Here is a 24,833-nt window from a genome sequence, read left to right as displayed (position 1 = left end):
AAAAAAAAGTGTGAAACGAGCTCCGCCGATTTGAAACCAGCCTAGTGTGAGAGCACAATCCATTGTGGGAATGTGTGGAAATGATTACCCACTTAAGACCATTACTAAGAAAATAACATTTTCAGGTTGCACTTATCTGTGAATTATTATTACTGTGAGTTTTTTTGTTTTTTTTTTACCCATTGTTCAGGCATCATCTTTCCTCTTGTTAAAAAACGAACCTTGTATGTGTGAATTCATTTTAGTTTCTATGTTTTACAGTTAAGAGTTGCAGTAAGACTTTTTTCTATGTGTGGTTTCCTCCACCATTGGACCACACAGTATATTTATGTATTAGCGCTTGATTTCTGTATTGATAATGCTCTAGAATTGCCTCTGTATTGTTGTTATTGAGGTTAGTTTGGGTGGTATCTCTGTGTGTTCTATTTCTATGTCTAGTACTCTCTACTGATTAGACTATGTGAGTACTAGTATCTGTGTCCTAGTGATTATACTGATGCCTGTCGCCACTGATACAGGTGTGCGTTTCAATCTTTTTTCAAGAGACTGTACTCTTGAACATATCTTTTTTCAATTCAAAGACATACCAATGACTATTGCGTAATGTCCTTGATCATTCCTTACATTTAACAAACTCAATCATTCATTTTTTTGAATTCATATATACATACATACATATACCATGCCACAAGATAGTCCATGTTCAAACACAGGATCGTACCTAAAGGAAATACCTCAACTGCCGTTCTTCATTATGTGTGTAATATATAAATCCAGAATGTCTCTCTCTGTAACAGCAGTTTCTCTCCATCTCTTCCCCTTTTAAGTGTCTGAACCAGCTCAGTACCCTAAAACCTTACTACAGGCACACATCATGAACCACTGTATTAAAATGTCTGGCTACTAGAGAGCCTTCATGATGTTCCTTGATATTACTCATATACTCTGTAATACGTACTCTCAATTCCCTTTTTGACTTTCCAACATAGTAGAAGCCACATGGGCACTCTAGTAAATACACAATGAATTAGGTTAATTGGCACCTGACTTTCATCTTCCTCCTTGAGTGGGGATCCTGAAGAGTGGGGAAGAAAATAATCCTCCTTAATATCAGATTAAGAGTAGAATCAGATGGGTTCTCATCCATCTGTAGATGGTGAGGTTTTTGACCAAGAGGAGAATCTATGATTCTCGTCTGCCTTGGGCAGTGAGATCTGACGTAAATATCTGATCAAGAGTAGAATCAATTAAAGAAAAACGGGTGGGTTCACTCACAATGTGCATCTTAAAGTGGGAGTATTTGTTGTGTTCTTTAATCTTTCTATTTTACTTGATTTGATTATTTTAATGCGATGCATTTTGCTTGTTCTTTCATATGAATTTGATCTTTTTATCTGTCTTTTATCTGCCTTCTATCACGAATGCAGTGTTCCTGTCATGGGTTGCAGCTGTCTTAGGGGTCAGCAAACTGTCTCGTGTGACGTTTCCCTTCAACATGCAGTCGTCCTGTAACTGTCTGTCATAACCTGTAGATGGGAAACGGCCACATAGGGCAGTAGCTTGCATATCAAACTCCTTGTCATTATTACAAATTCTCCTGATGCTCAGTAACTGACTGTAAGGTAAACTTCTTGTCTTGTCAGTGGGTGATAGCTAGTTTGATTGACAAATGATCTCTCCGGAGTGCAGTGAGGATACACTGCAATTATGATGCTTAGCACAAAGATGTGGCTGAAATGATAAAAAAAAAGACCAACTAAACAACAGGGATTACTACTTTAGCCTGTTGCACCCTGAGTTTACGCTTAAATTTCCTCTTAAGTAGCTTCAAAGTTATAAAAAAAAAATTCCATACTGTATGACACTGTCACATCCATATTCTGTATCTGCTTGTTCCAATGCTTCATTGAAGCTAGAGCTGCTCACATTGAGTGAAATATTTAAACCCAAGGTGCCATAGTTCAGCCTGACATTTGGTATCTTTGGAAACCTTGGGATCTTGACTGGAATTTAAAATAAAGTTCTGTGGGTTTGGACAAAGCTAGGACAAAGTGTCTGCACCCAAATCCCACAAGTTTAGTGTCTTGTGCTCTGTTGGGAAAAAGCTCTGTCTTAGCAGAGGATGGTTTCGATCCATCGACCTCTGGGTTATGGGCCCAGCACGCTTCCGCTGCGCCACTCTGCTTTCAGTCAGCACAGATGGGACTTGAACCCACAATCCCTGGCTTAGGAGGCCAGTGCCTTATCCATTAGGCCACTGGGGCTACACCCACAGCTGCCTGCGGTGTCATGATGTAGACCCAGCACGGTAACGGCCGTTCTCAGCTAAAACTGTTGCTAATACATGCTGCTGTGGTGTCCAAGCCATGTCGACATTACTCATGCGATGACAAGACAATGAAGGCAGGGCTGTTGGAGTCGTGGACATGATGGAAGCTTTCTGTTTGGAAAAGCTAAGATTTAGTAGAGGATGGTTTCGATCCATCAACCTCTGGGTTATGGGCCCAGCACGCTTCCGCTGCGCCACTCTGCTTTCAGTCAGCCGAGATGGGACTTGAACCCACAATCCCTGGCTCCTCATCCATTAGGCCACTGGGACTACACCCACAGTCGGCTGCGGTGTAACGAGATAGAACCAGCATGGCAACTGGCGTTCTCAGTCAAAACTCTTGCTAATACATGTTGAAAAGTGCATGTTGAGGTGTCAGCTCCTTTATTGGACTTTGCAAGCAGCCTCTCTGTTCTGTGGTTTGACGTTTTCCTGCCATAACGTAGGTATTGCTAGAAGGATTGAGCACAGAGGGGCAAAGCTAACCAGAAGCCATATGGCAGTGGTGGGATTTGAACCCACGCCTCCAGAGAGACTGGAGCCTAAATCCAGCGCCTTAGACCACTCGGCCACACTACCAGCTGCTCTGCTGCGATGCTTGGGAAGCAGCTATGGTGTCCACTGCAGCAGAGAGGAGAGACGGCATGTCAATGTACACATGGGCTGATTACTCATGCGATGACAGGAGAATGAAGGCATGAATGTTGGAGTCGTGGACATGATGGAGGCTTTCTGTTTGGAAAAGCTAAGAATTTAGCAGAGGATGGTTTCGATCCATCGACCTCTGGGTTATGGGCCCAGCACGCTTCCGCTGCGCCACTCTGCTTTCAGTCAGCCAAACCGGGACTTGAACCCACAATCCCTGGCTTAGGAGGCCAGTGCCTTATCCATTAGGCCACCAGGGCTACAGTGCCTTTCTGATGTCTCTGTACATGCAGGAGTACAGATAAATAAATCCTTGCTGTATGTTGACTCATTGCTTATGCTAAGAAGTCGTGTGTGTCTGTGCCATATGCGTTCATGTGAGCAAGTTTTTATCCATGCAGCTGCAGATTGCGTTTCCTGCCAAAGCAGATAAGACCCAGTCTGATTAAACCTATTTGTTCGCTGGATGCTCTCCCAGCATGCTTTCATGTCAGTCACTTATCTGTGCATGCATGCAGTTCTCCCGCCTATATGGAAAAAAAAAAAAAAGATCTAACTCAAGTCACTGTTTTCATAGAAGTGCAAGCAGTTCCTACAATTCAACTAGTAAGCAATGTCTGTGAGGAATACACAGCTATTCATTCTTCCATTCCATTTTAGTCTTCTAACAGTGGAAACAGACAAATATATTAAATTCCCCACATGGCTACAGTCATGATACAGTAAAGAATACAAAGGAGATGTTTAGATTCTGTTCACAAATAACTTAAAAATACATATTTTGGTTGATTATTCTGCCTGTTTACCTCGCTTACAGCATGCTGGTCGAGTGCCAGCTGGAAACAAAACAAGAGGAAGCAAAAAGTTGAATTTTTCCAAATAGTTCCTCCTGGGAGGGGGCAACAGTGCAGCAATAATTAACCAGAAAAACCACCTGCAGGTGTAGACGCAGTATACGTCCCACTTTGTGACTGCGTGCCGGTGAACTAGTGCTGGTTAGTTATTGCTGCACTGTTGCTCTCTCCCAAGAGGAATTATTTGGAAAAAATCCATAAAGAATTGTCTAGGAAAATGAGTTAGTGGGGTTGGTAGAGGGAGAAAGAAAGGCAGTGATTGAGGTGAATGGAGAGAGAGAGAGAGAGAGAGAGAGAGAGAGAGAGAGAGAGAGAGAGAGAGAGACATTGAGTAAAGAGTGTAAGGGAGAGAGAGAGCAAAGTACCAACAGTACCAGCACACCTACAATAAAATAACAGCAGGGCCTGATGTAACCTTAACTCAGTTTTATAGATTTTCTTTTATGAAATAATCTTTTCTTTTGTTTGTTTTTGACCTTTTATTTAAGAGATTAGTTTTAGGTTATTGTATTGCTTACTTTCATTGTTTTTGCTGTTGATTTCTGCTGTTTTTTGTGTTTTGGAAAGTTTACTCTGATTTCTTTTTCTTCTTCTTATTATTAGCAGTATAACTACTACTAAAAAAGACTGTGATTGAGGTGAATGGAGAGAGAGAGAGAGAGAGAGAGAGAGAGAGAGAGGTAAAGGATGGGGAGTGAGAGAAGAGTGAGGGAGGGAGAGAGAAGAAACATGAAAGCAGTAGATGGAAGGAGAGGAGGAAGCTTCCACTCTGCCCACATTTCACTCTGAAACATCAGCAGAAGTGTGTGTGTGTGTGTGTGTGTGTGTGTGTGTGCGCGTGTGTGTGTATTCCACTATGAACCATGCAATTTTAATCTGTCCAATAAACCAGCTCCCCAGTGCAGCGGCGGATCGCTTACAAGGCCGTAAAAGTTTGATGCGGCTCTTGTCAGGTTGGATTTAGCGTCCCGGGCTCGCCAAAGCGGCCCGGGACGCGGCAGGCAGGCCGCACGGCCGAGCGCGGAGTGCCGGATCTCAGTCCTGATTTATTTATCGTTGTCTTATGGCTGCTAGGCCAGGCGGAGCGGCGTGTGGCCTAGTTCTGTTCCCGCGGTGTGATGCTGTGTCAGGTCCCAGGACACTTTTGTGGTGATGTGTATTCATTGTTACAAGTAATGAGGATAGAAATAATTAACAGATAAGCGTAATAGTAGAATAAATGATGTTGAAATTATTGTTGTTTTTCACAATACTTGATAGTTATCAAATCAATTTATAACTTAATTTATATCTTTTTTTCCCCTTTCTTTTCCTTTTTTTCTTTCTTTTTTCTCTTTTTTTCTTTCTTTTTTTCCCCTTAATTTATATCTAATTCGTTAATGTATACTAGGAGTGTATTCAGTACTTGTTCAATTGAGATTTATTTAATAAACTTAAGTTTTTATTGGACCCGTCTGAGATCATTTTGTTTTAGGTATACATGTTTAAAACAAAGCAACATGAGCTCAAAAAGTTATATGAATATGAGAAGATGCTCTCTCCATTTCAGGTGCTAAAAAAAACCACTTCCACTTCCTTTGATATGAGTGATTTGCCCATTATTTTCGCATTGGCCACAAACAAGAACTGATTTGTGCCACTCTTGCTTATTTTCTTTGTCTTCTTTGTTGGGAAATTGTTGAAGGATGCTCTCCCAACTCACTATGACACACTGCTTCTTCTTTTTGAAGACATACACTGATATTTCGAAGGAGAATATCACTTGTTGATTTAACTGAGACTGAAATTACTCGCAGATACAGGTTTACCAGCTCAACTAATTCTTGCTATACTTGATGACATCAAGCACGATCTTGAGCCTGCCACCCAGAGATGCCATGCAATACCTGGCATTGTCAAACTGCTTTCAACACTCCAGGTTCTTGCATCTGGCTCCTTCCACCTATCATACCATCCATCAGCAGGGCCATGTGGGATGTTGTACCAGCCATTGCTCGTAGAGTGGTGAGATACATCAGATTTCCCCAAAACAGACGGGAAATTGTGGGGACAAAGCAAGAATTCTTTAATGTTGCCGGCTTCCCCAAATGTTGTGGGCGCTATTGACTGTGCACACGTCCCTCTAGTGCCACCTTGGGACAACGAAAATGTTTTTAGAAATAGGAAGCACACGTATTCAATCAACGTCCAGGTAGTTTGCAACGCCAATAACATCATCATGAATGCGGTTGCCAAATTCCCTGGGTCGGTGCATGACAGCTACAGTTTTAGGAACAGCAGTCTCTAAAATTGTCTGTAAATACAGTCTGTAAATAATATTTTGACATTATTATTATTATTACTATAGAACTTTAACACAGATTGCTTCACAAACAAAAGCAAATAAATCAGTTCAACCAAACAATCAATACAACTCAATTTCTCACTCTGAAAATATTTCCACTAATCTCACTCGTCAGCACAGTGGGCCTTATTTTGGCCTACAGATTCAGCACCATGGACAGCTCCGCTCCAACTCATTTATTTTGGGATGCAGTGAGATGCCAATGACAAAGGATGCAGTGGCAGGATGCAATTGTGCCATGAAAAGTAAATGAATAAAGCCATTTTTGAAAATACATGAGAAAAAAATGAATCAAAAATACGGTGATTATATAAACGAATAAACAAATTATTATAGTTCTGGAGAGTTTGCTGCACAATTTCTTCAATGTTGTTTAAAGGTTGAATTTCTTGCCTGAAGTTTTGAGGAATGCCTCTGCACCTCGTCCGTCAGGACTTGCGGCTCGCGGTCTAAAAATTTCATTTTTCTCTTTCTCTCTGCCATTGTCCTGCCTACTGTGTTCTTAACGCAAAGGCAACATTTATACTTTGCCACATTGATAATTGCAATCAGACGCAAAACAGGAAATTGCACTCAGCTGCAACACGTTATGGCCGTGTTTGCGCTGGCATATCATTAGCGCAATATCTTTTGTGAATCGGTCCTTGAGACGGAGCAAATAGCGGTTGCTATGTTAACACTTTAGCATACACTATGTTGAGTAATAGTAGGCTCCATGCTAACACTTTAGCATACACTATGTTGAGTAATAGTAGGCTCCATGCTAACACTTTAGCATACACTATGTTGAGTAATAGTAGGCTCCATGTTAACACTTTAGTATACACTATGTTGAGTGATAGTAGGCTCCATGTTAACACTTTAGTATACACTATGTTGAGTGATAGTAGGCCACTCACATTATCTCAAAAGTGAGAAAATGAGAACTGCAGCAGCACTAAAACTAAATGATAATTAGTAATCTTAAACAATATGTGGCCAAGTCTGGCAGTTTTCAGCAGGAGACTGGTAAAATGTGACAGCAGCTGGTGCTCAAGCTCTTGCTACCGCTATTAACAAACTTTCAGCTGCAGGTAGAATCATCGACAGTGGAGAATTTATGAACTCGTTCATCTTGGATTACATGCATGGTGGCAATAACTCCGATTCGGAATCTGAAGATGGCGAAGACGACGACAACATTTCTGATCTGGATCTGGACTTAAACGACAGTTTGTATTCTGAGGAGGAGGACAATGACCATGGCACTGTGGCTGTGGGTATTGAAAATGTTTTAAGATCAGTTGATACTGTAACAGTGGACACCGATTGCGAAAAAGAAATGGACAAGATAAGAAACTTTGATTGCAAGTGCCAGCAGAGACGAAAAGAGAATTCAGAACGACAGGCTGTGTCTTGCAGCCAAAGACTGTCTCCAGAATTGATCTACAACACCAGACTGAGCACAGCGTCATTGTCACCAGACAACAGAGACATGCTCGTTTTGGGAACTATACCAACATCTATGAATGATTCTGAAATGACTCAATCCACAAAGAAAGTGTCTACGAAACAAAAGTTTCACCGAACAACTTACGCGATTCACAGCCCTACTTGGGGACCAAAACACCAAGTACTGTTTTCAGCTAGCATGGACTACTTTCCCTGTTTCCATGTGGTGGGTGTTGGCAGACATGTTTACTCACCTGAAATTGTTCCAAAAATAAAACTTGGCTACTTCAGCTATCGGTTGAATGTTTTTTTTTTTATGTATGAATCTACAGGCCATATAATAAAAACACAAACAACTTCATATATATAAATCTTGCAGCATTGTCTATGCTAAAGTGTTAGCATGGAGCATCAGAGCGAATGATCTACTCTGGACACATGGATTATTTTGGTATATGTGTTCTTGTCACTTCAATCAGGCGAGAGTAGGTTTACGAATTTGAAAAGCTTTATTAAATCTAAAACATTGATCAAAATTATGGCGTGGACTCCGTTTGAAGCTCGGCGTTGACTCCCTGGGGCTGTAGATATATCTCTGCACTGCATCTCAGAATGGAGCCGTGATGCTGGTGGAGGTGGGAGCGGAGGTGGGGTGCAGATCAGCAGCGGCAACTGGAATGACAGCGACATACGGAAACATCTGACTGAGGTAATAAGGAGTGCGTCAGTTTGTGATTGCTTCCCATGGGGGGTGTGAGAGAAGGTGTGGAAAGAGCCTGAGAAGCTTAGCTGATTGTAAGATGCAAACCCGAAGGAGGCAATAAATATGAATGAAAGGCTAGAGGGATAATTTGTGAATGAAGTGGCACCGCAGAGGCGTAGCCTTATCTGATTAGGTGGGAAGTGGTGAATGAAGGGCAGTGGGGATAGATTTGTGAATGAAGGGCCAATCTTCCATAAATTCGGTGTATTCATTTAATTTGGATCCCCTCTTGTCTTGGATTTTTTACTTTGAAACCACGACTCCAGCCCTCAGCGTATTGTTCAAGAGGGTTTTTTTTTTTTTTTGCGTGTTATACAATCCTCTTGCAAAGTGACATCACCCTTGACGTTTGAAAGTGGAAGGATTTACGCTCCCTTCCTCTGTAATCACTTCTTTTCATCCTCTCTCCTCCCAGCGTGTTTAAACCTCCCTCCCTCCTTGGGCTCCTTTCATCCTGTTTCTGATGTTGCCTTGTTGAGTGGTTGATGGTCTGACTGAAGGTTATTCTCATTAGAGGAGGCAGGGAATGTGGTGTGGCTCGCAAACCAAGGCGAAACACACACACACACATTGCGAAAGAAAGGCTTTTCTACGTATGCATCTGCACACATGTACACATTTGCTGCATTGAAAAGGACCATTTTTTCCACATCTTTCACAGCTACGTGTAGCATTTCAACATCATTAAATCATTACCACATTCATTTTGAGACATGAGTATGATTACTGTAAACAAACGAGACCATAACCGAGAAGATTGACAACTTCTACAGGCCTCTACGCTGCATTTTACATCGTGCGCCTTCGGGTCAGATTTGGCGGGAAATCTGCTGGATCGCTTTACGGCACAAAACAGGAAGAGGAGCAAACGGAGCTAAAGCTTTCACGGTTTCTGGTAATGGCAGATGGTGGAAGGAGTGAAAGGAAGATGGAAAAAATCACTTCCAACATGTTTATCCTCTTCAGTAAAGACAAAGACACCAGGGAGGGGGAGGGGGGGACGGGAAGCAACAGGGTGTTATGGGAAATGCGGTCTTAATTTGAGAAACACTAGCACTAAATGATGTAAAATAGAGGCTAACAGTTACTTTAACAACAGTCTTTTTTGTTTACAGTAATTACACCGAGGTGTCACAATTAATTTGGTAACACTTTACAATAAGGGTCACTAAGTTAAGGGTTTGTTAATGCTTAATAAAGGTTAGTTAATACTTAATAAGCATTAACTAACCCTTAATTAACAGTTATCTATGTGTAATTTACTAATGGTGTTCATGTTAACTAAGGCATTAATTTATACATTATTTAATAGTTTACAAAGATGACTATTAAATAATGTATAAATGAATACCGTAGTTAACATGAACACCATTAGTAAATGATTACCAGACACATTAGTTAACTGTTAATTAAGGGTTAGTTAATGCTTATTAAGCATTAACTAACCCTTAACTTAGTGACCCTTATTGTAAAGTGTTACCATTCATTTGACCATGATATATTGATGTTTAAAATGTTACATGTAGCACCTTTACCCTCCAGAACGTTGTGTCAAAGTGACTCAACGTCGAGCTGTGACTTACAGTAAATCTCAGGGGAACAATCAGTGTATGTTCGTATGTGCGTCAGTTTGTTTGTGTTTTCGCGTTTCCGAGTCGACGCTCGCTGTACCTTTAAGCGAGCGCGTGGGCGTGAGGTGTTGTTTGTCTCTGATGTAACCTCCTGTCTCTGCTCTGTTCCAGTTTAAAACAGCTGCAGGTAGGATGAGGCGTTATGTCGACGCAGTCCTCCGTTGTTTCCCCTCTCTTTCTTTCTGTCTCTATAAGGTTGATTGGTAAGCGTCTTGTCGTTTCATGTAGAGTGGCCAGTTCACGATGTTTTTTTTTCTTTCCCTCCCTTTATTCATTCCTTCCTTCACACCCTTTTGTTTTCTATTTTTTCCCTTTTTCTTCCTTCCTCCCTGCGTCCGTTCATTCTTCCCTTCCTTCCTTCCTTCCTCCCTTTCCTTCTTTGTTTCATCCCTTCCTGCTTTCCTTTCCCTCTTCAGTACTTTCGCCCTTCATTCCTTCCCTCTTACCTTCCCTTCTTCTTTCTTCCATTCCTTACTTTCTCCCTTCTTTCCTTCCTTCTTCCCTTCTTTGCTTGCTTCCTTTTGACTTTGTTTCATTCCTCTTCCTCTTCCTTCCCTTTTTGCTGTGGTTCTTCCTTCCTGCCTTCCTTCCTTCCTTCTTTTTGTTTCAGTCGTCTTTCCTTAAATCCTCCCTTCTTTCTTTCATTCTTCATTTTGGCTTTCTCTTTATGTCTTCCTTCCTTCATTTATTTCTGTCCTTTCCTTCCTTTCTCGCTACCTCCCATTTCTTTCTTTCTTTCTTTCTCTTTCTTTCTTACCATTAAGTACAGTAGTAACCTCTTATAATTTCACTCCTCCAGCACTGTGGTGTGTGTCTCAGTGTTTAACCCGTCAACATAAAGCTGATAAGGCCTGATGTTGAGCGAATGGCTTCATTAGAGCCGATGATGAAGACGTAAGCTGAAGTGTCACAAGTCATCAGCTTCACGTTGTTGGGGATAAATACTGAAAGCATACATCTGTATGCACTCTTCATCTCTCCGCTGAATAATTGGCAGCATGCCGTCGCCATGGAAACCTCATAACTACAGTTTGTATGGGTTTGTATGGACTACTTGTTGTGTCAATGTTATAACCCTTGTTATCAGATGAGGGGTGTTGTCAAATGTATCATACAAAAGACGTTTTATTCCCAGTTGTTATATTCCACTAGCTGCGGCCACACTGATCCATCAGAAAACTATGCTTGTCATTTGATTGTGCGTTTGTTTAATGTCGCCCGGCGTCCCGGTTGAGTGGAGTTTTCCGTTTTTAAGCACTGTGATTGGCCCGAAGGTCCAAACACCGCCCAGCCAGAAAACTTTGGTCATAAAACGAACCGAGCCAGTAGTTTAAACTCCTAAAACAGGTACAACCACTGGTACTGCTTTGTATTTATTTTTTTCAAATTCATTCAAATTCACTCCCGGAACCGCGTTCCGGCCCAATGACCCCCTGGATATAACCTAGATTTGTTTCCTCTGTCAAGAGATTCAGGGCCATCTCTTCGTCAGAGATGCCCTCTAGACGCCGTCTCACTAAGTGACATCTCACTAAGCGTTACCTGACTGCCTGCCAGGGATTTGCTTTGTCTTTCACACATTACAGATTCACAAAGCTGTGGCCGCATTGCATTCTGGTCCATTGAGGTGACTGTGGGTGGAGAAATCGGTCTCTCTCCTCTTCTACGATGGAGTTCTCCCTGTATGACTGTTGAACGTCTCTCGGTGCAAAATGGCGGCTCTAGAAAGAAGCCCTCGCTCTTTGATTCTGAGGGACTGACACCAAAACCTGATGTTTACCACTGATGTTTTAGATATCTGAAAAATTTCTGCTATCAAACTCCATTGGGTACAGATATATCTCAACGTGACATCATGCCATCTATGCTTGGCCAGTTATCCATGGGAACAAGAAAACTACCCAGAGATGCAAGGTACATCGCCAATAGCTGTTTTCTTAACATTAAATGTTTCAAAGTGGATTTTTCCTTTAACGTTTCATCTAATCTCCACTCTATTCTGCAAGTAAAATGATGTTCAAACTGATTTTAGGTGTGATAACCTCCAGTACTAGGAGTAGGCATGTCATTGGGGTCATCAGGTGGGTATCATCCCATCATAGATATTGGATTGAATTAAACCTACAACACCTCCAGAAGGCTAAACAGTCATTTCTGGCCTCCTAGCACCAAATATCCAAATTTCGTCTTACGTACTGGAAAACAAGAACTTAAAAATAACAGTTTTGGGTTCTTTACATATTATAGTTCTGTGGCAGATTTAGTTGGTAACATCACAGCATGCAGCTCTCTGTTGATGGGAACAGATTGTGTCTTGGAGCTAGGGAGCAACTGACTGTGTCTCTAAAAGCTTTCCGCCTCTGTCAAAACAGCTAATTAACAAGACAGGACAAATATTGGCTGCAGAAAAGGAGAAACAGAGGAAGGATACCGGGAAGGAGGAGAGAGCAAGTGGTAGGATGATGAAATAATAAATAATATAAGAATACAAGCACACAAATGGAATAGAAAGGGTGGGAGTTATGGGAAAGACTATGGATTGCTTACATGTATGGATTTATTGCAGTTGTTACAGATGTTACCAGTAGTCATGTTTGCCTACTTAAATATGATTACTAAATATGAAATATGTGCTATAAATGAATAGAAGTACGTGCATAATGTATATACCGTTATTAAAATATAAAACTATTGCAATGTATATAGAGTAAAATCGTAGAACCACTATGAACAAGTAGCATTAGTACAGAACTGGTACAAAGAGAGAGGGAGAAATAAATAAAGAAGAGAGAGAGAAAAGGAGGTTAGGAAGCAGGGCGAGGTGGAGGGAAGAGGAAAACAAAGGGATTGAGATGATAGGAAGGGAGGGAGGAGAGAATGCCAGAGAGAGACATAAAAGTGAGAGGTGCTGGATGATGGATGGGGTGAAGGAGATAGTCACGGAAAGAGGGAAGAAGAAAGGAGAGAGGAAAGAAGAGCTAGAGAAAGAGAGAGAGAGAGAGAGAGAGTGCAGCATATGTGCTTGGCTGGAGGCAGTATAGACCATATGTGGTGAGACAGACAGAGTGAAGGTGTAAAAAACAAATAGAGGCCTTGCGCATTTATGGGTGACACTGACCCCTATCTACTGGCTATCATGAATGTAAGCCCTATGTGTGTGTGTGTGTGTGTGTGTGTGGGGGGGGGGGGGGGGTACATGCAATTTACGTGTAATGCAATCATGTGGCCCCTCGATTGTAAGAATTGCCTTGTCTGCTTCATGGTCAATCCTCTCTCTCTCTCTCTCTATATATATTGCAAGAGTGTTATGTTGTACTCATGCTGATATAAGTCCGTCCTTATGGGGTAAAATTCATTGTGAGTACATTATAGTAAGTTGTATCCAACTGATGTAAGTTATATGATGATAGGGTATTTTAAGAGGGAAAAAGGATAAATTAATGTAAAATATAACTGAAAATCTAATTTAAATTCTCTCTAATTTCATTTCAGTTAGGATTTAATGGTGATTTACCATATCTAACTAAACAGCATAGTTCTCTCTCTCTCTCTCTCTCTCTCTCTCTCTCTCTCTCTCTCTCTCTCTCTCTCTCTCAAACACTAGATAGTAAGAAACATCAGAGAAACACACAGACGCACGCACTAACACACAGTCTGTAAAAGCTCCAAGGCAACCAGCCTCTACCAGCTGGTTTTAAATGTTTTGCTTTTGGTTCAGTCGGGATATGATATAATCTAGTCAGTATTTGCCTCAAATGATTCATGAAGGGAGGCAGGGTGGACTGATGGATACATTGACATCTTGTGACTGGTGGGTCACTGGTTTGATCCCCATCACAGCCAGTGTCCATCCCTCTAGACCTGCCCTTGAGTTGAACTGAAAACTTGCTCCTGTACGGTGGCCATTGTAGGACATTCTCAGCTGCCCTTGTCAAGCTGTACTTTGTTAGATTTAATTGATACTAACATAATTACACTGCAGTTTCACTTCAGGGTTTCCCATTAATGTATTAAACCGTGGTGCACCACCACCATGTTTAATTTCTGCCACCACAGTTTCGCGTCGCTGAGAAAGAAAATGTTGCCGTTGTTATTAGTAGTTTTACTATTGTTTTTGCAGTCTTTGCCTTCATAAAACTCAGTCTCCTCTCAAGGGGCTGTCCCTCCCCACTGCTTTGGCAGGTGCTGCTAAACACACCCCCATTCCCTTTATCTATTTATGACAGGAGGTCATCTTGGAGCTCTTCTATTGGGAGGACCAAATGAAGGGGGCCAGTGAGAGGAAGCAGCTTGTTATAACTCCACAACATAAAAATATGTTGTGGATATACAGTCTGCCAAAATTCTGTGGGAAACACTGCACTTGTTTCAGGAATTTTCTACAAATGAGCCAACCATATCTTAAAATATCGCAGACTGTTATAAAAAAAAAATTACATTTGATTCTAGAAAATTCTTAAAACAAGTTGATTTGCATCAGAAGCAAGTGAAATTATCTAGCCCCGGTCGCGGATTTTTTTTCACTTATTTTAAGAAAATTGGGATTTTTGGACTCAATATTAGACTGTTAAGATGGAGATTTTTTTGCAGTGCTCTCATGCTAATGCTAACACGCTCGTTCTAAAATGCTAATGTTAACATGCTAATGCTAACATACTAATGTCACTTTAACGCCATAGCAGAAGACACATGACATCTTGTTGCTGAAACTTTCACAAGCCTTATTGTCAGCATTCACGCTGTGGAATGATCTACAATCATTCCAGTGCCTAAAAAGAGTCGTTCCTCCTCACTTAATGACTTCAGACCCATTGCTCTTACCAGTATCTTATGCAAGTACATGGAAAGGGTTATACTGGGGTGCCTAACATCTCCCCATGGTCAGCTAGACAACCTCCAATTTGCCTATAAAGCACGGAGAGGTACTGAGGACGCTACATTAACACTACTGCACATGGTAGCACACCAAACACATCCATCCTGAGGCTTATGCCAGAATTGTATTTATTGATTTTAGTTCAGCTTTCAATAGGATCAGGACTGACATTTTATTAAAGCGACTTTTTAAACGTGATACCAATGGACACCTTGCACTGTGGATCAAAGACTTCTTATCTGACCGCCCTCAAAGAGTCTCTGTACAAGGCTCCCTGTCTGATGAAATCATTTTGAATACCGGGATGCCCCAAGGTTGCGCTTTATCTCCTGCGCTTTTTTCTATGTATATAAATGAAACGCAGCTCTATGACAGCAACTTTTGTGTTTTGAAGTATGCAGATGATTAAGTGTAACGATGAATTAGAGAGTTCCTTCACTAATCATATCAAGAATCTATTAACACGGTGTCAAGAGAGTCCCATCCTCTGTCATCTTACTAAACAAATGATCTTTTATTGGATATTAGTGACTGCTGCTGTCTTTACGATGTCTGTTTAAGATATGTATTAATTGTTAATATTTTAGCACTTTTCATCCCAACCGTTTACTACTACAGGCCCACTTATTCATTGTCTTTATCTCATGTATTCTAACCCATGGCAGAGGAAGTTCCTAAGTGTATGTATGTCTGTGAAGCCAAAGACCTCCTGTCATGAATAGAGAAAAGAAATAGAAGAAAAGCAGAGAAAATTTGTGAAATCACTGTCCATGTTAGGGTGCTCATATGATTTGAAACTGAAGAATTATATAAATATAGGAATATAATGAGACAGATTTTCTTCGGGTTCTGATGTGAATACATGCTGTAGACTGATATGGTGTTGACTAGACACACACACACAAACCTCATCTGCATTAGGAAAAAATATTTTCCTCACACTAATGAACATTACATGTTTTCCAGGTGTTTTGCTTTAAAAATCACAAAAACAACGCATTAAATGTTGGTAAATATTGAAATAAAGCCCCAGCATTCACCTCACAGACGCCTAATGTTTTTTTCACTGAAGCAAAGTAAATATTTCCATTCAGCTGAGAGAAATTGCCGTCACCGTGATAATCATAATGAATTAATGTGGGTGGAGTACCAAGTATCAAAACAAAAACATGGCAATCAGCGGCCGTTTAATAACCAAAATCTAATTTACATTGCCACTTACTTTTCAGATTATAATTAGGAAAAGGTGATTTTCAGTGGATGGAGAGTTCCTGTAAATAGGTATTGCCCTTGCCTAAGTTTCAGCAAAAGACTACACACATGCTGATACTGATATTTTTGGATCAAACTGCCAATAACCAATATTTTGTGTTGATATTATATTTGAATTTTCAAGCCAAAAAAAATCCAAAAAAATATAAGCATTCACTGTTTCCCCTAGATTGTTTAGAAAAGCCTCTGAAACAGCGACATTAAATGTGACACTAAAACTCTCCATTGAAACCCAGAGAATGATTACAACTACTACTACAAATACTAATACCAATAATATCAATTTTCATGCATACTTGTGTGGAATCTCATTAAAATGTCTCATCAGAATCAGATCAGGTTAAAGTCTTCCCATAGACAACCAGTGTAGTGTTGATCAATTCTACAATAAATATGCATAAGTGCATCATATACATCATATCAGACAAGATCTGATTTTTAATAAATGAACAATATCAGCCCCATATATCGGTAAACAGGTAAATCAGTCTAAACACACACACAGACACACACACACAGGAAAACTCAATATGCCACATTATGAAGACACCTGTCATCACTTCAGACATGCCTGGCGTTCCTTTGGCAAACTTTGAAATCATCAACACCCTATTAGTCATAATCTTTTGGTTGCACAGGACAGATGGAAGAGAGAAATGCAATTTTTTTTTCTGTTATGATTGCATTCACGGGGAAAACAAAGTTTTGGTTTCTAAAGGTGACAGTTATAAAATCACTAACAGAGCAGTGAAAAGGCCTCTGGCTGTGATGACAGTCGCTGGTCTTTGTTTGCTTTTCACACAGTGGTGCACGCACTTTCAAGGCCAATAACTGACTTGAAAAAAAAAAACTTAAACTGAAAAAAAATCACACATATCAGCAGCAAAGTACAAAAAGCCTCAGTATTAGTATCATATAGTGAGTTTGTCACTGGTGCTACTGTACTAACATGAGCCATCAAAACTGAACTTTTCATTGTCATTGGTCTTCAACAGCCAATGGTTTCCCTGCTTCCTTGTTAAACCTGCAATAAGCGATATCAGATCTTATAACCAACCCTGAAATTAACGTGTGCTATGTGGAGGTTTCATTGAGTCATAATGATATAAACCAATATCCACACAGCAGCCAGCTGTGTTGCTGTTTTCACTTCTTTTCTAAAGCTTGTTGTCAAATTCCACTCCTGAACGAAGCTCCTCCTGGATCATTCAGTAGCTTTTCATTTTTTTAAAAACTAGCTTGTCTCCTCCCTCGCTGTTTGAAAGCGGCACTCTCCCCCTCCCATTCCTGAAAAAAATTCTCGTAATGGCGGAATCGATGAAGCGAACGAGTAAACTTGTTAAACTAGTAAATTTGTCCTTCGTAGGCCTCCGTAGTGCAGTGGCTTTGCTGTGTTATATTTACAAATGAGTTGCGGTTTCTGTCGCCCTCTAGTGGTCGGAAAATTCTGCTTATTGCAGCTTTACTGTTTTTCCTTGTTTCCCTACCAGTGTGATTTTGTTTCATGAACGAATGCAAAATAGTGAAAAAGTTGATTCTAGCCAACCAAAGCGTATCAGTTCAACTTTTTATTTGAAAGACTACAGGAAAAACGATCTCAAAAATGATGCTTGGAGAACAGTTGCATCCATGGTTGGGGTCGATGGTGATTTTGGTGATCTAGGAATTGAAGCTTGTTCTACATTTGCGCTCGGTGTAAATCGCTCTGGATGATGTAAATGCAATGATTGCTGCTATGCTGAAATGTCCATAATCCATATTAAACTTCTAACATTTGCCAAAACATATAGTCTGATGTAGTATTTCCTGGGTTACAAAACTGAGAGTGAAAAAACATTTTAATCTGATATAGTGGGTATAATTTGATTTAGTGGGTTGAAATGAATTATTTAAAATGTTTTGTTTTGGGGCCCATCATCATTGCGCCTGTGTGTGAATGTGTGTGTGTGTGTGTGTGTGTGTGTGTGTGTGTGAGCATTACAAAGCAGAAATGATCATCAGATTTAAAAGCTGCATATCATGTGTGCATCTGCAATCTGTGTGGGAGGGGAAATGAACAAAAGATATTAAATTTGTGTGTGTGTGTATGTGTGGATATGTGCATCAGTCGGAAGTGAACACCAGATGTAAGTTCAGGCTCAATCATCTTGGGAGAGATGCTTTGATTAAAATGAGAAAAGCCTCTTTGGAAAAGCAAAGCAGAGTATACTGTATGTGTGTGTGTGTGTGTGTGTGTGTGTGTGTGTGTGTGTGTGTGAAGTCCCTCGGTGTATTAACCTCAGCATTTGAAGATTGTCCGTTTCATTTCAGGAAGCCAGTTGAGGTCACCCGTTTGGAGGGTTTTTCAGTGACACCATTTAGATTGTGCTTTTAGCCTTTGTAGATGCCCCCCCCCCCCCCCCCGCCCCGCCCCACACACACACACACACACACACACACATTTATCTTGGATTTACTCATGGATATATGCCAACATGCTCTATTTGCTCTCTTTCTCCCTCTCTCTTTCTCTCTCACACACACACACACACACACACACACACATACTGTACACTGGCACACACTATTTCCTGGAAATAGTGTCTTTTTTTTCCTTATTTTTTAAGGCTCTTTTATTTCAATGATTTTCAATGATTTTTATTTCAATGATTTTCGTATAATTTCTTTTTGAGTGGATTTGGATTAGGATTTGCAAAAAGGAGAAAACAACATGGAAACACATTCAAATGCCAAAAAAAATAGAATCAAAGTCACAGGATTAAAAGTGAGACCAAATCAAAAACTGCATAATAGAAAGACCAGAAAAGTGCATTGATTTAGAGGATGATAGTGCCTCAGGCAGAGCGTTCCACTGTATTGGAGCCCTGATGGCAAAAAATCATTTAGTCTTGAGTCTAGACTGAGGGACAATCAATCAGAAGGTCCTTCAGTCACCTTTAGTCTCGGGTCTAGACTGAGGGACAATCAATCAGAAGGACCTTCAATCATCTTTAGTCTCGGGTCTAGGCTAATCAGAAGGACCTTCAATCACCTTTAGTCTTGGTCTAGACTAAGGGACAATCAATCAGAAGGACCTTCAACAAACAACTTTATGGTGTGTTTTCACAGGTTCCATCATTTCCACGCTTCCCATTCATTTTCTATGCTTTTCAATACAGTGTGTCATGTTGGCCGCTCCACATTTTCATAATGTTGAGGTCTGTAGTCACGGAGGAGAAACTTATGGCACGCCCATCAAGCGTCCAATATTGGGAAGTAGCGCGATCCCTCGTGTCCACCGATGCCCCTGTGAAAACACACCATTAGTTTCGAGTGTAGACTGAGGGACAGACAGAAGGACCTTTGATCGCCTTCAGTCTCTGGTCTAGACAAAGGGACAGTCAGAAGGGCTCCAGCTCATAAGGAACTAAGAGGTCTGCAGTGTAGTGGGCCAGACCTAGCTGTGCTTTAAATCTGATCAATAATATCTTAACATCAACTTTGAATGTAACTGGTAACCAGTGAAAAGATGCTAAAATTGGGGATATATGGTCTGTTGGATTGGAGTTAATATCCCAGCTGCTGCATTTTGAATGAGATGGAGATGTGACAGTGACTTTTGACTGAAGCAGGAATAGACGGAGTTGCAGTAGTTTGAACAAGGTTAGATGAAATCATGGAGGACTAAAGTGCAATTGCAGGAACTCCTAAGTCACTGGCCACTGGGGTTGCGTTTGAGGACAGACTGCCAAGATTCCTTCCTTCTCCAAGAATTCCTGGAGATGTGAGGTCCAAATACACCCATTTCACATTAGCTTTCACTGAGATGATCCAGTCGTTAAAGCTGTACTAGACAACTTTGCACGTTGGCGGCCCCAAGTGGCTGCAAGAGGTAATTGTTTAAATTTTTGAAGGTTTGAAGTACTTCATTACCCAGAAAATTTAACGTGACACCAGCAAACTCAATGTCTTCTTCTTACTGGCTCGTAGGAGTGAAGGTGGTGAAGAGGTTCAGCCATCAAAGTTTTGTATCTCGCCCTAAAGTTTTGATTTATCAATTCATGGGTACCGAGAAGATTTCCCGCTAGTGACCATACCTGACAACAGAAATTAATTTGGGCAAACAGAGTGAATCTACAGCTTCTCAGTTAGTGGGGATGGGACACTTCTCTGTTGCAGCCCCCCTTTGTGATTTAGGCTTATAAGACAGTGTGTATTTTAACATAAAAAATCTTGCCTAGTGCAGCTTTAAAGCAACGATACAGAGGCATCTCCGGGGGCAAGATTCACCAGCGGGTTTCATTTCTCAACTTACACATTGAGTTCCATAAAACAAACTTTATTTTTCAGATTGTTCCTGTGGAAATAACACTGTAACACAGAAGAACAAGCGCTCCGGGGAACAGGACAGCAGAATAACACTTAGTGGATTTTACACCATGTCGTGTAGAGGGTGCTACTTTGTCCCCTCACTGTTGCCATAGTGTGAGGCTGTCTTCTTCGGAGCAATGGACTTTACACACTCTGTCTGTCTCTCTCTCTCACACACACACACACACACACACAGTGCTGGTCATAGTGCGAGGTTGTCAGGATCTGGTGGAGCATCGCATGCTGTGCTCTTCGTCTTCTTCGCCACTTGAAAACACGACACACACACATTCCTTAACACACAGACGCGTGCATGCCAGGACAAATTACAGTGACACACACATACTTAAGCATGCAGGTAGGCAGGTACAGTCAATACTGAGAAACCTTCACATACGGCCACATAAACACATAAAAATGTGTGCATGCAGCAATACACGTTCAACAGAGATGAACAGAGAAAGGCAGAGACGGTGAGAAAGAGAAAAATCCAACATGTCACTATCTGTCAGTGTCAGTGCTGCACTGAAATGAAAGGGGTAAAGAGAGTAAAAATGAAAAAAATGTCAAATCCATTTGATGTCCGATCATTCTACTGTCTTCTTATTGCAGCGTGGGACTGCAGAATACTCCATTTTGATGTAAGATAAAAACCTTTTTATTTCCGACTCACCCAGGGTCAATTCACTTTCAAGTGTCTTTCAATTGACTCATTTAAACATGTTACAAGAAACTACATTTCGCACAAATGAAAGCACATAGATTTAAAAGAACCTTTCTAAATCCAAGGTTTTGGTAATTCTGAAAAGAAATCTACGTCCTGAATTGATTGACCTGAAATACCTTGTAACACACACACACAAAAAAAGATTTCTGAATATGAAAGTTGATTCCAGTTGATTTGTTACGAACACCAGGGACCTAAACACAGGACACGGACAGAGTGGTGTTGGGAAGGAAAAAGGTTTTATTGCAAAGGAGGATCTGGATGAGGGGCTGATGGCAGGGAATGGGAATCCGCCCAATCCCAATGTCCCCCCTAAACCCTAAGCCCTGAACCCTCACGGACTTAAGTGAGGTCAGCTGGTAAGTGATTGAGTGCGAGAGGCTGCAAGGGCTCGAAATGGTACAAATAGGAATGGGACGGCACTTTGCGACATATCACGTTACCTTGACGACACCAACAACAACTGCAACCAACATGTTACGTACCATTGTGAGTTTGGGACTTTTTATTTAACGTTTATTACTTTCTTCACTGTAAACAAAATAGTAATGTTGTTGGATCAGATCTGATGAAAGCATATTTGGAAATCCTCATCATGCCATCGTAGGACAAACTAGATTGTTGTTTCAACCTCAGCGGTAGATACACTTCCAGGCCATTCTGGTTGAAGAGCCGGGGGTAGATATACTGCAGGCTGATGGGCTGATGAGAGGCAGGTGAGCAGACTGGGAGAGGTGATGAGCCGAACGAGGAAGGGAGACCACGCCCCACGCCAATACACACACACACAAAACATAGACAGAGAGAGAGAGAGACAGACAGGGGAGCACTGGGAATACAGGGAGGGGGAAACACTAGGGAATCTCCTGGGGGTACGGCAATGCATTTCTGAAATGAAACAGTTTTATTCTACAGTGAGTTCATGTTGATTTATTAGAGGGATGTCATGTAAAAATGTAACTAAAATCTAAAGTCATGATCTGCCACTCCCAGACACATTATCCAAAGCACACACACACACACAAACCTCTCATCTCCCTTTATGTAACTGAAAGAGCACGTGTCTACAGTATATAGACAGATGTGTGTGTGTGTGTGTGTGAGAGAGAGAGAGAGGTTGATCATTTCATCTCAGCTGGGAATCTTTTAAAAGGACTTTAGTGTCCATTCCCCAGTCTCTGTTGAGCAGGACACACACTTTGTCTCTCTCTCTCTCTCTCTCTCTCTCTCTCTCTCTCTCTCTCTCTCTCTCTCTCTCTCTCTCTCTCTCTCTCTCTCTCTCTCTCTCTCTCTCTCTCTCTCTCTCTCTCTCTCTCTCTCTCTCTCTCTCTCTCTCTCTCTCTCTCTCTCACACACACACACACACACGTTCCCTTTCACACAATTCAGTGCTAATGGTACTACACACTACGTTGGCAGTCAGTCTCACACGTAGTGCAGCAGTCTCTGTCATTTACGCTCTGTCACACACCGAAAAAGTCACACACAGATACACTTTGAGAAAACTGAAAACACACAGAGAGAGACACACACACACCTTCAGTAACAACACAGTGTCCCAGCCTGCTCTTGGTCATTAGAAACCCTGACAAGGTACAGACACACACACACAAGCTGCACAAGTGCTAACAATCTGGGCAAAAGAATGAGGGATAGCAAGAAAGATAAAGAAAAAGAGAGAGAGCGAGAGACAAGGAATTCACAGTTTAGAAAGATGATTTCTTCGAGGGAACAGAGTGTCTGCAGCTTCTGTTTGAGTAGTTTATTATCGCAAACTTAACACAAACTTTTCTGTAACTTCCTCGCGGCAAACACAGCGGCCTTTATAGATAAAATAAAGTTGTGGATGTTGCTTGGTACATGTGCCTGTGGCAAACAATCAGATGACAGGTGCTCATGGGTTCTGAGTACTAAAAAAAAAGATATTTGTTAACTTATTGTATGAGCGGGTCGCGATTCCAAAAAAGTTCTGAGGCACTGTGTTGTGAGTACAACATTTAAAAGCCTTTATTTCACATGGGCGTGTATGGTAAAAATCACTATGAAGTTATAAAAGTGCCATTGTGTTTTTGTTCAGTTTAGTCAAGCAGCAGCCTTTGTTTTTGGAAAGTCACTACCTCACACAGCTTATTCATATCTATGCTTTTCTATTCAACTATTACTACTATTCTTTAAAGGTCCCATATTCTCCACTTTCCAGTGTTTTGTGTCTTGAGGTCCATTCAAAGCTGTGTGTGTGGTGTCATGTACCAAAAACACTCTCAATCCATTTTGACACGTTCATTCTCCACCATCTCTCTGAGCCTTACCAAGAACAGGCCGTTTCTGTCGCTGTGTCTTTAAGGCTCATTAATATTAACGAGCCCTCTGTTCCGATTGGCTAACCGTTTCGAGAGTGAAACGTGAGACGCCGCAGCCAGGCAGCTACAGGTAGGGAAAACTCTCCGGTAATAAACAATGACAACCGCTCAACCTCTTTGAAAAAAACACTTTGTTAGTCTATTATTTCTTACAAAAATGATAATGAGCGAACCTTTGTGACGCCACAAAGTTACGGAAGTCCAAACGGCTCGTTTAGAGGCTCGCTTTTCTAATATGGATTGTGTGGATTTAGTTGGCGACCGCGCGTTTTGATACTTTCACCATGTTTAGATAGACCATCCAACTCCTTTATCATCAAAGAGGCAAGGGGAATCCTGTTTTACACCATATGGGACCTTTAAAGATATTTTGTGACATTTCAATATAAATAAATAAATGTCTGTTTTGCTACTCTCTGTCGCTGATTGCTATAACACAACAGTGACTCAACCTATATCCAGTTCATGAAAGCTGTTACATTGTCTGCTCTAAACAGCCGGTGTCTGGTAAATCTTTCCTGGGGAAAAATCCTCTGGCACACAGGAAACGACACGTTTCGCATTTCCAGTTTGTTTGGAGTAAACAGAAGAAGAAGATCTGGGTAGTTAGCATGAGCAGTGATAGCCACCATGGCTGAACAGACACAGAGAAGAGAAACTCTAACTGTATCAACAGAAAATCCAAGGAAAAAGACGTCACGGCACTGGACACACTGCTTGATACAACTCAACACTTCCAACGAGCTCCCTGCCTGCCACAATGTAATAAGACTACCATCTGTTGTTGGCTAAGTGAGTGTGTGTGTGTCTGTTTGTATCTATGCAAGCTTTCATGCTTGCCTGCCTGCTTGTTCCCTCCAAAATCAAAGCATCTTTGACAGTGGTGTAAGTGTTGCCCTTGCTCTCCATCACTGACCCGTGTAATGCCCGGGCTGCCGCCTGGCTCGGCGGCTTCGTTGGGTGGAAACTATGACAGTGGGGCGTTTCACCGGTGCCATAGGGTTGACCATGCATACGGCATGTCAATTAGAGACGCTCTAGTTCTTCAGAGGGAAGGCGGAGAGAGGGAGGGGAGAAGACAAGAGAGTGAAAGTCAAGAGGAAGAGTGCGAGGGTACAGCGAACTTTTAAAAACAGAACCCCCCGGGCCAAAAGCCCATTTTAGTACGTTGTATGAGCAGTGTAGCCCGATTAAAGCCAAGTCAATCATCCCAGTATGGCTTTTGTATAGTTCTTGTACAATACAGACTGT

At 41.3% G+C, this 24,833-nt stretch overlaps 1 non-coding gene across 1 annotated transcript; it reads right to left on the bottom strand.

Moving 5' to 3' along the window:
• Nucleotides 1–2,826: 2,826 nt before the first annotated feature.
• trnal-uag (transfer RNA leucine (anticodon UAG)) lies at nucleotides 2,827–2,908 on the bottom strand. Its single transcript has one exon. It is a non-coding gene; the product is annotated as a tRNA-Leu (tRNA).
• Nucleotides 2,909–24,833: the final 21,925 nt, after the last annotated feature.

This window comes from Centroberyx affinis, unplaced genomic scaffold (genome assembly GCF_046629955.1).
Source record: "Centroberyx affinis isolate AG114_WGS23_722 - 3 ecotype Tasmania unplaced genomic scaffold, CSIRO-AGI_Caff_v1 ptg007594l_1, whole genome shotgun sequence".
In the NCBI taxonomy this organism is placed as follows: Eukaryota; Metazoa; Chordata; class Actinopteri; order Beryciformes; family Berycidae; genus Centroberyx; species Centroberyx affinis.
The sequence above is the reverse complement of the archived record's forward strand: the minus strand, read 5'-3'. Positions and strand labels throughout refer to the sequence as shown.